Here is a 13,944-nt window from a genome sequence, read left to right as displayed (position 1 = left end):
TGAAAATGGTATGAATCCAAAACTTTGGATTTGAAGTTAAAGCTGAATATGATCTCTTAGAGTAATCCATCCTTATGACAAATAAGAAGCAGTAGCCTCAGCTGTTTTCATATTCTCTGGAGAGATCATTTGGCTGACTCCAGACTAGGGTTTTGGATTCAATTTGGTATATATTAGAAAGGTCTCTCTCAGGCTGTGACATCATTAATATATTATTTTCTGAAGTACTAGAGTGCTGATAGAATAGGAGCAGAGAGGGAGGAAAGAAATAGAAGCCTGTGATAGAAAAGCAATTGCAGAGCCTGTTCATTTGCTGGTAGTATACTTTTAATGTCAAATTTCATTTTTATAAAGCTTCATATAATCACATTTTCCCACAAACCATACACCATTCCTAAAGATATACTAAGCTATATAATAGCAAAGAAAGTGGCCACAATAATTCAGCTACAATGGCATGGTATGCTTGGCAGCAGAGCCTGTAAGCAGAACCTCTCATCTATAGCAAGGCCCATGATATTTTACTTGTGCTTTGGAGCATGGAAGCTGATGTGACTCAGGTCCAGGAGATGCCATTTATCAGAAAGATGGTTTGAATGACTTGAAAAGTAGTCTTAAGCAGTCCTAAGTTTAACATGTGAACTGGAGGAGTGAGAAATGTCCCTATTTTCATCTGAGGAATGTTGGAGGGTATGATGGTGTTCCCTGGGATAACCTGGTCCTTTTTACTTAAGACTTTATAAACTAAAAGTAAGACCTTAAACATGGCCAATAGCATATATAAATAAGTTCATATACGATGAGTCACTGATAAGTTATTCATACACAAACTTATCTAATCCTTTTTTCACAAGCTACTGAACACCATTGAACAATAATTCCAATGCACATTTTCTATTCATTTCAATGAGCTTTATGGAGGAGAACTTCTCAGTGAATTGTGCCCAGAGACAGTTGTATTGTGTCACTGTAATGCAGCAACAACAAGAACAAAATGACAGGCTGTTTGGCCCAGAAATTATAAGCAAACATCTAAATGTGCCATTAGCTACTAAGATGGTTCTTTCAAATGTCATTCTTTGAGGATGAAAACATGTTTGTTTTGTAAAGCTCTTAACGTTTCAAGCTGAAAGGCTTGAACAAGCTTTGAAGTTAGTCTGTGAAGTCTTTTAAAAAAGGTGAAAAACAACTTTAAATGATACAGTGGTGTTCAAGAGTGGGTTTCTCAAATCTGCAGAGGTCTCTGGGGTACTCTTTGTCTTGAGGGAACCAATAAGCCCAAGAACTTCATGAACATGCCCCCACGTCCTCTTTTGTGGTTGTCTAGTAGGGTGGCTCTGCCCCTGTTCTGCCCACTTTCCAGTTTACTTTATGGAGGGTAGTATGGAACTAAATAATTGTGCTCAAACAAGGATTACTGCTAGTGCACCAAGACTTTTCCCATCTCCCATCTTAGGAGGCACATATGGGGGAAGAATATTCCATTGAACATGAAGAAATCCTTGCAGGCATAGAAGTTTGCCTTAGTGCTACATTGAATACAACCCTATACATATGTTTAGAATTAATTTTGGAATTGGCGCATGTGCAACTGACCACAGGTTTTGGTTTGCTTCTCCTCACCTATGAACATGGATTACACCTATGTACAAAAAACCTCATGATCGAACCAAGATTTTATCTCCCTCCTTTTTCTTCTTTGCTCAGTGTTTTAATTATTTGTTTTACTTATTTAGTATATTTATATCCTGCCTCTCTCCCAAGTTAGGATTCAAGGTGGCTTACAGCATTTAAAAGCATCAATTATAAAATTATGGAAACAAAACCAGAAAAATGTTGGACCAGCTGTCAGCATTTCACTCTTCTGTTGTTGGATGCGTGATTGTTACATCATGTCAGTGTTTACTTTCTAGGCTTGGAAAGTGTGAGAATGGAAGCTAGTCTTATCTCTTCCATTTTTACTGTACTTTTGTACTTTCTCTCTCTCTCTCTCTCTCTCTCTCTCTCTCTCTCTTGGAGAAGATGTGAGAGGACACCATGATTGCTTTGTCCTGTATGTATTGCTTAATAAATACTTAGAATGCTAGACTCACACTCCACAATTGTTTCTGCTATACTTTGCTGATTGAGCGGGCACATGTCTTTTGATATATGTCGCTGGTGCTCACCGGGACTGATTTGTGAATGTCCCGGGTTGTGCTTCATCAGAAAGACACCCGGAGAGGTCTGTCTCATTCTGGGGGCAGCGTGAGCCCCCCAGGCGTGTTCTGACACCAGCAATGCCTCACTATTACTTTGTAAACAACATTAAGGTCATTTGAAGAATCCCAAAAAGTTCAGATGGTGAGGATTTTTGTACGCATCTCTAGCCCCATGTATCCCACCACATTTGCTGTTTCTTTAAAACATTCAAATGTAAGGCAGAGTCTTCTAACCGAATTCCCTGCAATCTGTCAGTAGGCAGCTGCCTTTCTGAACTGTTTTCTGGCTGCAGAAACTGAAATGGTCCAGTGGGAAGAGAGAGTTTGTTGCTGATTCAAAAACCTTTGTTCTTGACCTGCATGTCTGCTGCCTCCAGTTGGAGCCCTCAAGCTCCTTTAGATGTTGAGAGTTACAGCCAAGATTTAGCTGCTTTTAATCCTTTTGTGAATTTGTGTTTTGAAAGGCATATTATTTTTATATATATCCTGTGTTGTTCCTCCTCCTCCCTCTTTTCTTCTCAACGATGGTGAGTTCTTTATTCAATATTTAATTGCTTTGGAGGCCTCCACAATATGGAGGAAAGGATTGTCATTAAAAATTAACTCTGTGTCTTGGTTAATCCACAAATCTTATTTGCAATGGAACAGAAGGCCTGTGAATGAGCACCACCTGCTCTGTAAATAAATCTCAAAGTGTATTAAATGCAATGAGTTGCTTTATAGAGAGTCAAATCAAAGGTCCGTGTAGCTTGGCTTGGTCAACCTTGACTAATAGTAGCATTTTAACATCATAGGGTCAAAGCTGGGTTATATTCTCTTCTCAAAAACAGATACCTATATATGTGTAGTCCTAGGCATTTAGGAGCCATGGAAAATGAATGTGTGAAGGGATACTCCAGAATGCAAAGGTTAGACCTGCCCTTTAGATAATGATGTGCATGCTAGTGCTACCCTTCAACCATACATGACTGACCTTAGTCTGAAGGAGGATGTATATAGAGATGGAACCTGAAGTATCTGAAGGGCTGGCTTCTCCTTAAATGAACTTGTGTGGAAGCCTTTTATGCTTCAAATATCCCTGAGGTCTCTTTGGTTTGAATGGGAAATGTAATCTTGGCAGTTGTACCTAGGCTCCAGAACTACCTCCCAATGCATGTTTGTCTTGCCCTCTCTATGTTGCACCAGATATCAAAGACATTTATTTTGAGAGGGGTATTCAGCCCAAGAATAGGGGTAGAGTTCACTTGGTCTATTGTTTTGCATCAGATTGACTCAATCTGATGCCCTTGAACCTCTTTATGGGAACACAACTTTTGAGTTGGATTATGTACCTTCCTGGATTTTGCAGCATGAAAAGTGCAGACAAAAATATGTAGTTTACATAAGAAGATGCATACGAAATGCACATTTCACCAGTGAATGGACTGGAAAGCACTTAAAAGTATATAGTTTATGTAAACGTTGTGTATAAAAGGCATGCCATGTCTTATAAGAAAAGCTTGCAGGATCAGCTCAAAGGCCCTTCTAGTCAATCAGTCTGTTCTCATAGTGGCCAACCAGATGTCCAAGGCAAGCCCCCAAGCAGAACCTCAGCACAACAGCAGTCTCCCCACTTGGGATACCCAGCAACTGGTATTCAGAGACTTACTGCATTTTGCAGTGGAGGTAAAACTAGTAGCCATGAATTTGTCTAAGCCTCATTCAAGTCTGTGGCCATCACTGTCTCCTGTGGGTATGTACTATATTTTAAATCTGCATTGAGTAAAAAAAAAAATACTTTCCTTTGTCTGTCCTGAAACTTTCAACATTCAGCTTCATTGGATGTCCATGAGAAGAAGAAATGCTTTTCTCGGACCACTTCTTCCACATGATGCATACTTTTATACTCTATCATGTCTTATCTTTATAGATACCAACTTCTAGGGACTGAGGCAGTTTCAGCACTCCCATATATATATATATATATATATATATATATATATATATATATTTAAGGGACCAGGCCCACATAATTTTCAGAGGGTGTCCAGCTCCACCCCCCTGGCTCCTCGTAACATTGCGCACATGACACCAGGACATTCCACAATGTCCTATTGGCCCACCCTTTCTTCTGGCGAAGCTGGTGCCTCTGCCTCTTACTTGCCTATTTCTCTAAACCTAAAAGTCTCACAAGATGGAATGTCTTGCAAGGGGACAGGGCAGCATGCAAGGGGACAGAAGTACAATTAATTCTGCAAGACCAAAACTGCACAGAAATATCTGCTCAGCCCATCCTTATTGTGCTAATTGATGTAGGTATTCTGTCGTTTGTGCTGCCATAGACTGTTTTATCTCACTGTTTTATGCTGTTTAATTGCATTTTTAATTATTTTGTTTTATTATTGATGATGTTAGTTGCCTTGAACTATTCTTAGGAAAGCTGAGGTATAAAACTTTAAATTTTTCTGACATTTTTGGAAGGGTGTGCATGTGTAGAAATGACTCCTTGTAGGACCTGGTCTTTTCCCATTTATCATAGCTGGCATATATTTAAAAGGCTATGATAGTGATCCATGTATGTATGTATGTATGTATGTATGTATCCTTTGTTCCTTTGTACTTTCTTTAAAAAGACTTTCCAGATTGTCTTTTAGGGCAAATACCCTTGTAAGGGAGCTTAGTGTGCATGTAAAATACACTACAATATCACAACAATACACTACAAATTAGAATAAATAACCATGTCAAATGAGTGAAGATGGTCATCATGCAACCTGTTTCCAGACTGTTTAGGGCTTGAAAGATTAAAACCAGCACTTTGAACTTGGCCCAGAATTGCAGTGGCATCCTTGATATTGGTATAATGTTGATGTAACAAAAGTAAGCACCCAAAAGCTTGAAATGTGCCTAAAAATGGACCAGGCACCAATGTTGTAGTTTAAATACTGTCAGATATGCTTTCACCATTTAAGTCCAGGTAGCAATTGAGGGGGCTATAGACTGAACTAACAGCAGTTTCCAGACAATCTTGGGCAGTGTAGTAGAGAAGCCTAACTGGGAGCTTAACCAAGCATGGATAACAGCGCCCCACAAGCAGCATCCCATATTGCACATGCAGATCACATCTCAGTTCTGTAGGCAGCAAAGTAAAATCTCATTGTCCCAGCATGATACTCTAGACCTCCTCTCCAAATCAACATGGGAAAGAAACTTATTTAGTAATAAGCAAAACATAAACCATACAGTATCCCCATCACACTGGGGGCAGAGTGGTATCACTCAGCCTCCTCCCCAAGTTGTCAAAGCTATTTTTAAAGGGAGCAAGGAACAAGAATATGAACACAACACAAAAAACATTAATTTTTAAAGGAGCCAGGAAGCTTCATATGCTCCTATTGTGGCTGCACAGAAAGAGGAAGGTGGGTGGTGCTATGTTAAAGATGCAAGGAAGGAGACACCAGCAACCAGAACATCACCAGTGCCATAGCAACCAATGTCAAGTGACTCTGATTTACAGTGAAAGCAGAAGGTTACAGATTCCAAAGGTCCTGAGTTCAAGTTGCAATTGCAGCCATGACACAGAATACCAAGCAATGGCTGCATTGCATTGTAAAGCAGAGAAGTGCTCCAAGCAGACCAAGGGAACCACAAAATGCAAGGAACCAAAAGTGATTGTGTTAAATGCTAATTGTCAACACATCCAAGAAGACTCAAGCCAAGAAAGATGGGTGTGTTTATTAAAATGTAACAACTATAGAATCTGTAATCAGAATTTTTCAACCAAATTAACCAAAATCAATGAGATACGTATGGATGCTGAGGTGCATAGGTGGGAGGAGGTTCTCCATCACTGCCATAACACTAGTACCAAGGGGCATACAGAAGTCTCCTAGAACCACGTTTGGCAACCAGCTCTTTAGGTAAGAACCTTCCCAACAAAGCCCCCATTCCCCATCCCTAAAAGCTTATCCAGAAAGATACCATGCTTGATGGTCGCAAAGACAACCAAAAGCTTCAAGGCTGTTCCTGTGCCAAAATGAGAACTGAAAATTGATGGATCTAGATGGTAATCATCAGGAACACTGGTTGCATATGTATTATTGGCTTCCTATAGGCATCTGCTTGGCTACTGTGAGGACGGAATGCTAGGACTGTACATAGGTCTTTGGTCTGATCCAGTAGAACTCTTCTTATGTTCATTAATCAGCAGATTCTCTAGATTAGAGCTTTGAAAAGTTGCTTGCTCTACAAGAAACCATGTTTTCTTTTATAGGCGCTTTGGCTTACAGTTTACATTTCCCACACACCAAGGCTGAAAAAAATGTTCTGATGATGCTCCAAAATTAGTGGGTTTTGACTCCTGTGTGTGTAGCACTTCATAGGTTCCTAGAGGACACCTTTTAATGGGCTCCCCTGCAACATAGCCCCATGAACTGTAAAATGATCTCTTGTCTAATCTGTGCTTCCATATATGGCAAAACAATAAAACACTAATAATGGCTTGCAGAGGCAATAAAGAGGCTCTAAATCCTTTAAACAAATGGTTACAATCTAATTGTCTCATCTGCTCATTGGCATTATAGCCTTCCATCAACAATATGCTGTTGAACTTGTGGACTCTCAGAGTCACAGCTAGGCTTTAAAGAGTGAAGATAACTTTTATTTGTTATGGGTGATAAAACTGGAGTCTCTACTGACTCTCACAATGCTGTGGATCCAGTCAGGCAGAACACAAATCGAAATAGTATCTGAAGGGCAAGGCGGTAGAAGCTTGACAAGTATAAAACTTATTGCAATGTAATTTTATTGCGTTTCAGAGAAAATTAGAAAATGAGGCACAAATATAGAAAAGGAAAAGAAAAAAGAAACTTGTTTGTCTGACATTTTGTAGCAAAAAATGGGGGAGAAAAAGAGGCTGATAACAATTAGCAAAGAAGAATAACTGATAATAAATAATAATAATAATAATAATTCATTCATTTATTAAATATAAAAAATATGTGAAACAATACAAGCAGAACATCATTATTATTGAAAGTACACATAATTGATGCAGTTGGTTAAAAATTATATTAGTTCAAAATAATTGTAGATGTATTTTAATTAGTATAATTAATGAAAAGGTGATTGTATAATACATATGATGTGATGATTTAATAGAAACTTGGTTTCAAAATGTTGTAGATGCACCATAGCTAGAATGTGGCATGTCTTACAATACAATGTGCACCCCTACTTTCTACAATACCACATCACCAACATCCAGCCTTCATGAACAGCCATGAAGAACAAACACGCACATGCACACTTTCAATAACAATATTTACAGTGACATTAGATACTTTGTAATCCAGTGGGAATTTTTTTTTTTGGGGGGGGAGGCACCTCAGATACTTTTGAAAAGTCACCCAAAGAAATCAAGGGAGGGAGAATGTTAAGCTTCCTAGGTTGCAATTTATATAATGTTGGAAGGTAGCGGGGCGGGGGGCGGGGCGGGGAGAGACTGAATCTAATGGGACTTTTGGGTCGGAGGGGTGCAACACTAATAGTCCCCAGAAAGAAGAGGAGCTACCCCAAGACAACGGAGCAAAAGGGAGTCTGGGGGGGTCCAACACGGTAGGGTTCCGAGGTGGGAGGCAGAGAGAGATCCTAAAGAGATCAAGTTGTGGGTTTTCTTAAGGGGGGGGAGCCAAATATGTGTGGGGAGGAGAGGTGGTGAAGCCCTTCTTTAAATTGGGGAAAAGGGTCAGACAAAGAAGAGACTATGCTAGCAAATAGTTTAAAACACCCCAAGTTGGGCTGGGGAGAGGAAAAGAAAAAGGAGTGGGGGTGTTAAAACCTTTGATTTAGATGTTGAGGGCTGCCAAATCCCACCGTTTGCAGTCAAAATCACCTTTGGCTGCTGTGCTCTACCCTAAAGCCAGGGAAGGGAGAACCCCTTAGATGGGTGACGTGAAAGTAGTTTTGGGGTGGAGGGTGGGTTGGCCGACAACAAGCATAGTGGTGGTATTCCCCCCCGACCCCCATTCATGTGCAATATGTTGGTGGGATCATTCGCTGCCCGCCCACCCACCTCTGCTTGGCAATGGAGTGCTTGTAGGTAACCGGACATTAGGGTTTTTACGTTGTAGTCGTCAGGCAGAAAGGACATTAGATAGAAAAAATTAGAGAGCATTTCTGATGCCTGCCCCCCTCCCCAAGTTATCACATGCCAATGGCTGATTCTCATCAGCAGCATAGACATTAGAATTTGAGGTGGAAGCAAGCTACACCTCTAATCTTCTGTCCTCCTCTACTGAAAAACCAAGAGTAGCTCCCAAGAAGCATTGCCCCTGAGTCTACCCTCTCCCTTCCCCAGTGAAGCTGCAAATGTGATCTGGGGAGGGAGGCACAGCAATCAAATGGTGAGCTTAAATTCTAAATCCCTCAATGGAGATCAAGTTGTTACTCCTATTTCTTTCATGTCTGCAGCTAATCAGCTCATTTCAACAGCAGCTGTTTCTTTCTTTCAGGTTAGCTTTTTAAAAGCACTTTCCCTGAGCTTTAATGTAGCAGCGATCAACACATAAAGAGCCATTTTTAGTTTATTCTCTCTCAGGACCATTGAGTAAAATATCTTTTCAATGTCAGCAAATGAGTTTTGTCCATTTTTTCTTCCCTTGATGCTATTCAGTTGTAGTAAGTACAAAATTGCCTTAGATGCTTGACCGTTTCCGACTTGCAGATCTGTATATTTAGCCATGGTGGTCCATGCATTGCTAACCTCCAGAATGACAATTACAGTGTGTGTATGTGGGGTAGAAGTTGAAGATGGCTTGGGAACTGCTGGTGGTGAACTTTATATCATGGTTGAAAATGGATGTTGCAGTCCTTTAACTGGGGAGGGGTTTGTTGGGTGGGCAAGGAAAAGGCAGTGTATACCTGAAGAAGCACCTCAATCCCCATCATTCAACCTGGACACTGAGCTCCAGTCCAAGGGTCTTCTGACAGTTCCCTCATTGTGAGAAGTGAAGTTGCAAAGGAACCAGTCAAAGCGCCTTCTTGGTAGTTGTGCCTGTTCTGTGGAATACCCTTCTGCCAGATGTCAAAGAGATAAAGAATCATAAGAATTTTCAGAGACATCTGGAGGCAGCCCTGTTTTGGGAAGCTTTTAATGCTTGATGTTTTGGTGTGTTTCTTTATCCTTCATGGGAAGCAACTCATAGTGTCTGGGGCAACCCAGTCAGATCTGTGGGGTACATAAATTTTATTATTATTATGACTACCATTTTAGGAGTAAAAATGGAGGCAAGTTTGAATTAAAAGGCTTGATGGAACAGGCGATATGTGTATGCTGAGAGAGGATAGATTTAAGGCCATTACAGGCAACATTTTCCAACTTTTTCTGCTCCTCACAGAAATTCTTACTCTTACTCAGCCTCCCAGTTGTAAGCTCATATGCTAAGCCAACATTATTGGTTCTTCTCCAACTTCTGGTCAACCTCTGATAGTTTTATGGAACTCAACCTTTGTTGGGGAGATTCTCTTCACCTCTTCCTGAAAGCATTTTGCTCCTTCAGCTCTTTTGACCTCAAATCTCTGTGTTCAGCCTGCAGATTGATTGACCTCAAATCCCTGCTCCTAAGGTATTTTTTAAATTAGGCTTACTGTCCTTATATTAGGTCTCTAGTTTAAATTCAGCCCCCTGACCCACCCCATGGTCCTGATTGCCCATGGATCAGATTGATTCACCCTGTGCTGACTTGGGAACCACCTGCCCTTCACTAGATCAGTCTCTGAACAATGTAGGGGAGGGGTTTTTCAAACTCTATTTGCCACATATGATTGGGAGGGAGAAGGAAGAGATGCTATTCCTTCCTATACCCCCCTGACATTCTCAGAACATTCTGGGCCACCCAAACCATGATGGGCCTTGGGCTATCTCAGCCTGAATTGACCAAGACTTGTATCCCCCAAAATAAATTTGATTCAGTTCAGGACACAGCCAAATCCAATGCACAGCTCCATAATACACCTACTGAATTAGAACCCTTATTGAACACTCTTCTCTCTCTCTCTCTCTCTCTCTCTCTCTCTCTCTCTCTCTGTGTGTGTGTGTGTGTCTGTTCCTGCCAATAAAATGAGCTTGCTTTGCCACCAAGCCTTCTGTGAAGTTTTTCACGCATTCAAACTTGCCTTTGTCAACATTCTATCACTGTTGCTTGCTTTTTGTGCAGCAAAAGCATTTGAAATGTGGGGTGGAATCTCAGCTAAATGAGGTCACAGACAACAACCAGTTTAAACTAATTTCTCTCTCTCTCTCTCTCTCTCACAAACACACACACACAATATTATCCATAGGATTGTAAACATTTTAATCAGGAAAGAAAATTAGGCCATATCACGTATCTGACCAATTACAATTAGGATGGGAAAATGTTACATACCCAGTTTTACTTGATAAAGACAGATAAAATACTCTATCTAAACAAATAAATATGAGAGGGTGTGATGTGTTTCAGACTCAGTAATCAGAGGAAAATGCATCTAATAAATGCATTATGAATTATTCACGAAGTTTTCCAGTGGAAGATTAAAATAAATGTTTATATTTTTTGGAATAGAAACTTACAGAGTCACCACTTGCATTATTTTTTCTATACCCACCCCTTTGAAGCTTGCCATCCATGTACAACAGGTAGAGGACTGGTGAGTAGAACTGAAATGCTGGCTCGATTCATGTTGTTGCTATGCCCAATGCCCCACCCTCTGCACATAGGGCCAAAGGTCTTAAAAAGGGGGACCTACACACATACAGAGCTGCATGTGCATTGATGGTCCATGTGATCAGGAACTCTTTTCAGTTCTTTGTCTTTGTGCATGTGCCAACTGAAGGTAGAGCTCATGGGTAGTCCTGTTCCTTTTCCTTTTACATATTCATTGTATGTAAGGGGGACTTACAGAGGCTATTGGTAAAATGATTTATCCCCTTTGCAAAGAGGACCTGAACATGCTCTGTGTCCATGCATTAGCATTCCCGGTCTATAAATTATAAAGACTTTCCTACCCAATCTCTTAACCCTTGAACTTGTTTAGAAATCCATCATTAAAAACATCATGTAGAGTGCTGTCAGCATAACTGGTAAAATAAGCCCTTTTAGTCTGATTGATTGAGGAAATAAAGATGTGTGGGTGTAGGCCAGTGATGGGGTTTGGTTAGTGCATTCCCTCTTCCTCCCAGGATGAGGGATGGTTGCAAGTCATGCTACCTGAGCGTGACAGGTAGAATTTACCGTGCCAACAGGTTGCACGAGTTGCAACAGGTGGAGGAAGCTGCAAAGGGATGGTCACCTCAAGTGGCCAGAGTGTGTGGAGAGAATGGGTAAATTAAGGAAGGAGAGATGGAAAAGAAAGGGACAAGAGGAGAAAATTTGGGGAGGCAGTGAGAAGGAAAAAATAGTCCACAAAGTAGGAAATTAAGACTGGAAAAAGTCAGGGATTGGAACAGCAAGAGATAACAAATGAACTTATCCAAGTAAGAAAGAACAGGCAGACATAAGAAGGAAAGTAATATCCTACTTGTCTGAATGTCAACTCTCAGAAGCAGCTGGTAAGAAATGGTGAAGGCTGAAGGATGGAGCATCTTCACCCCTGAAACACTACTCCGTGGTAAAAATAGTGTTGAGGGCAAAGTGAGTAGGGGATTTGCTCAGCTATGGAGGAGAAATTAAAATCAGTTCACATCTGAAGGTGAACCTACCAAATTTACACTATCCAAAATGATATGCAAACTGGAACACATTTGTTCTTTGAAATTCACATTTCTCTGAAGTTTGCAATCCAGTTCTCCAACCATAAATGTGTATAGTGGAGCAAGGGGTGCATAGAAATGCATATATTAATGACAATAACATGCAAATATACATTATGAGGCCAAATTACTGTGCAAGTATATGTATATTGGGCAAAACTACATATATGTTGATAAATTTTCATGCAGACATTGTCGCTGGGGGGAAAAACCAAACCAGTATAAAGATGTGGGGAACCAAACACTGGGAAAATGTGATACACAGCAACTGGCATATCTGCCCATGCCTAGCCAGGAAGGAAAGTGATGCCTACCCCCTGGTGGGAGCTCCAAGGACTTGTAAAAGTGTTGTGTGACTGTTCCAATAACTTTTGTACATAACCAAAGACCCAGAGTTCTAATTCCCTCTACTAGTCAGGGACCAGGCAGTATTCCCAGAAGATGAGGCTAGAAACATCTCACTGTAACGGATAAATTGATAGAAATGCAGGAACAGTAGTCCACAGAACATGTCCTGTTTACTAGAGCACAAAGGAAAACAAACTGCTTAAATCTTTCCCCTCTTTCCCTTGAGTATCTGGAAATGATTTCTAAAGAGCCATGGGCAGTGGACATTTGCTGCAACTGCTAGCAGTAAGTCATTGGTGTGCAGTAATGGATGTCTCTCTTGCTTCAGGAGACTTTGGGATGGAGCGGGTTGTGTCTGAGGTGCCATTGCCAGAGCCGATTACAGTGGGTTATTTATTTTCCATTTAAAACTACTTACATATGCTGTGCACCATGTCTAGTTACGTGGCAGCAAATTATGAATTCTCCAGAAAGAAAACAAGGTGCTTTGACACATTCAAGCCTTTTTTTCAACACTGCATGACCTGGGAACGTGCAGCTTCCTGGAATATGGCTCCCCTACCTCTTCCTTTCTGATAGAAGAGATGTATAATGAATGTGTCAAACAATCCCAAAGAGAACCCCCCACAAAAGGACAGAAAGGCTCCCTGATGCTTAGACCAGTAGAATAATTGGCTGGGGATTTTCTCTGTTCCTCCACACAGTGTCAATAAGTAGGCATTTTGATCGACTATTTGTTTACTGAAGACAGATTGGTTTCAACAGACAAGCATCACCAGCCACTGCACAGAACTGGGAAATGATTCCTTTCAGAATCCTCAAATAAAATGAAGACTGTATTTAGTCAGGACATCTGCTTGTGCTTTTCCTCTAATCCAAGGTGTGGGGCCAAAAAACAATGGGAAATGGTGGGCATATTTCACAGGACCATTAGGCATAGAGTGGCTACTGGCAACTGGAACAGTTGTACGGATTTGCTTCATGCTTGTGAGTCACAGACGTCCAAGAGACACCATGCATGCTTACCAAAATATTTCACATTTTTACTACACTTCTTCCTTCTGAAAGCTCAGAGTGGTGCATGATAAGGGCAATATCATTTTCCTCACAATAATCCTGGTAGGAAAGTCAGACTGAGATAGGCTGGCCCTGCTCCTCGTCTCCTAGCTGTGCAGCTCCCAGAGAATTGAGTAACATCTGAACATTCTTAGCATTGGAACCTGACAAAAGAGTAAGTTGTCTGACAAAAGAGTATCTTTCCATTGGGGTGATGTTGGAGATACCTTTAGAAACTTCAAATGATTCTATAGAAGTTTACTGCATGCTCCCAATCTGATTATGGACTTTCAGTTTATTCTTACTCCAAAAGCCTTTTCTGTTGCAGTCATGTGACCTCAATGATAGGAATGCGAAGCCTATGGCTGAAATTGCCCTGGCGAACATTCTGTACAATCATTCCATGAAGAGTCTGCAAACAATTTATGAGCTGCATATGTTTGCATAAAACATTCAGTAAACAATTCAAATACCAAATAGTTTTCCAAAGGTCTAAAGCTGTTCACAGAATTCATGAACAGACAACAGGCTAAATTCATTCCACTGAATGGGGTTTGCAAATGGAATGCC

Source organism: Podarcis raffonei, chromosome 7, assembly GCF_027172205.1.
Source record: "Podarcis raffonei isolate rPodRaf1 chromosome 7, rPodRaf1.pri, whole genome shotgun sequence".
NCBI lineage: Eukaryota > Metazoa > Chordata > Lepidosauria > Squamata > Lacertidae > Podarcis > Podarcis raffonei.
Note: the sequence above shows the minus strand (reverse complement) of the source record.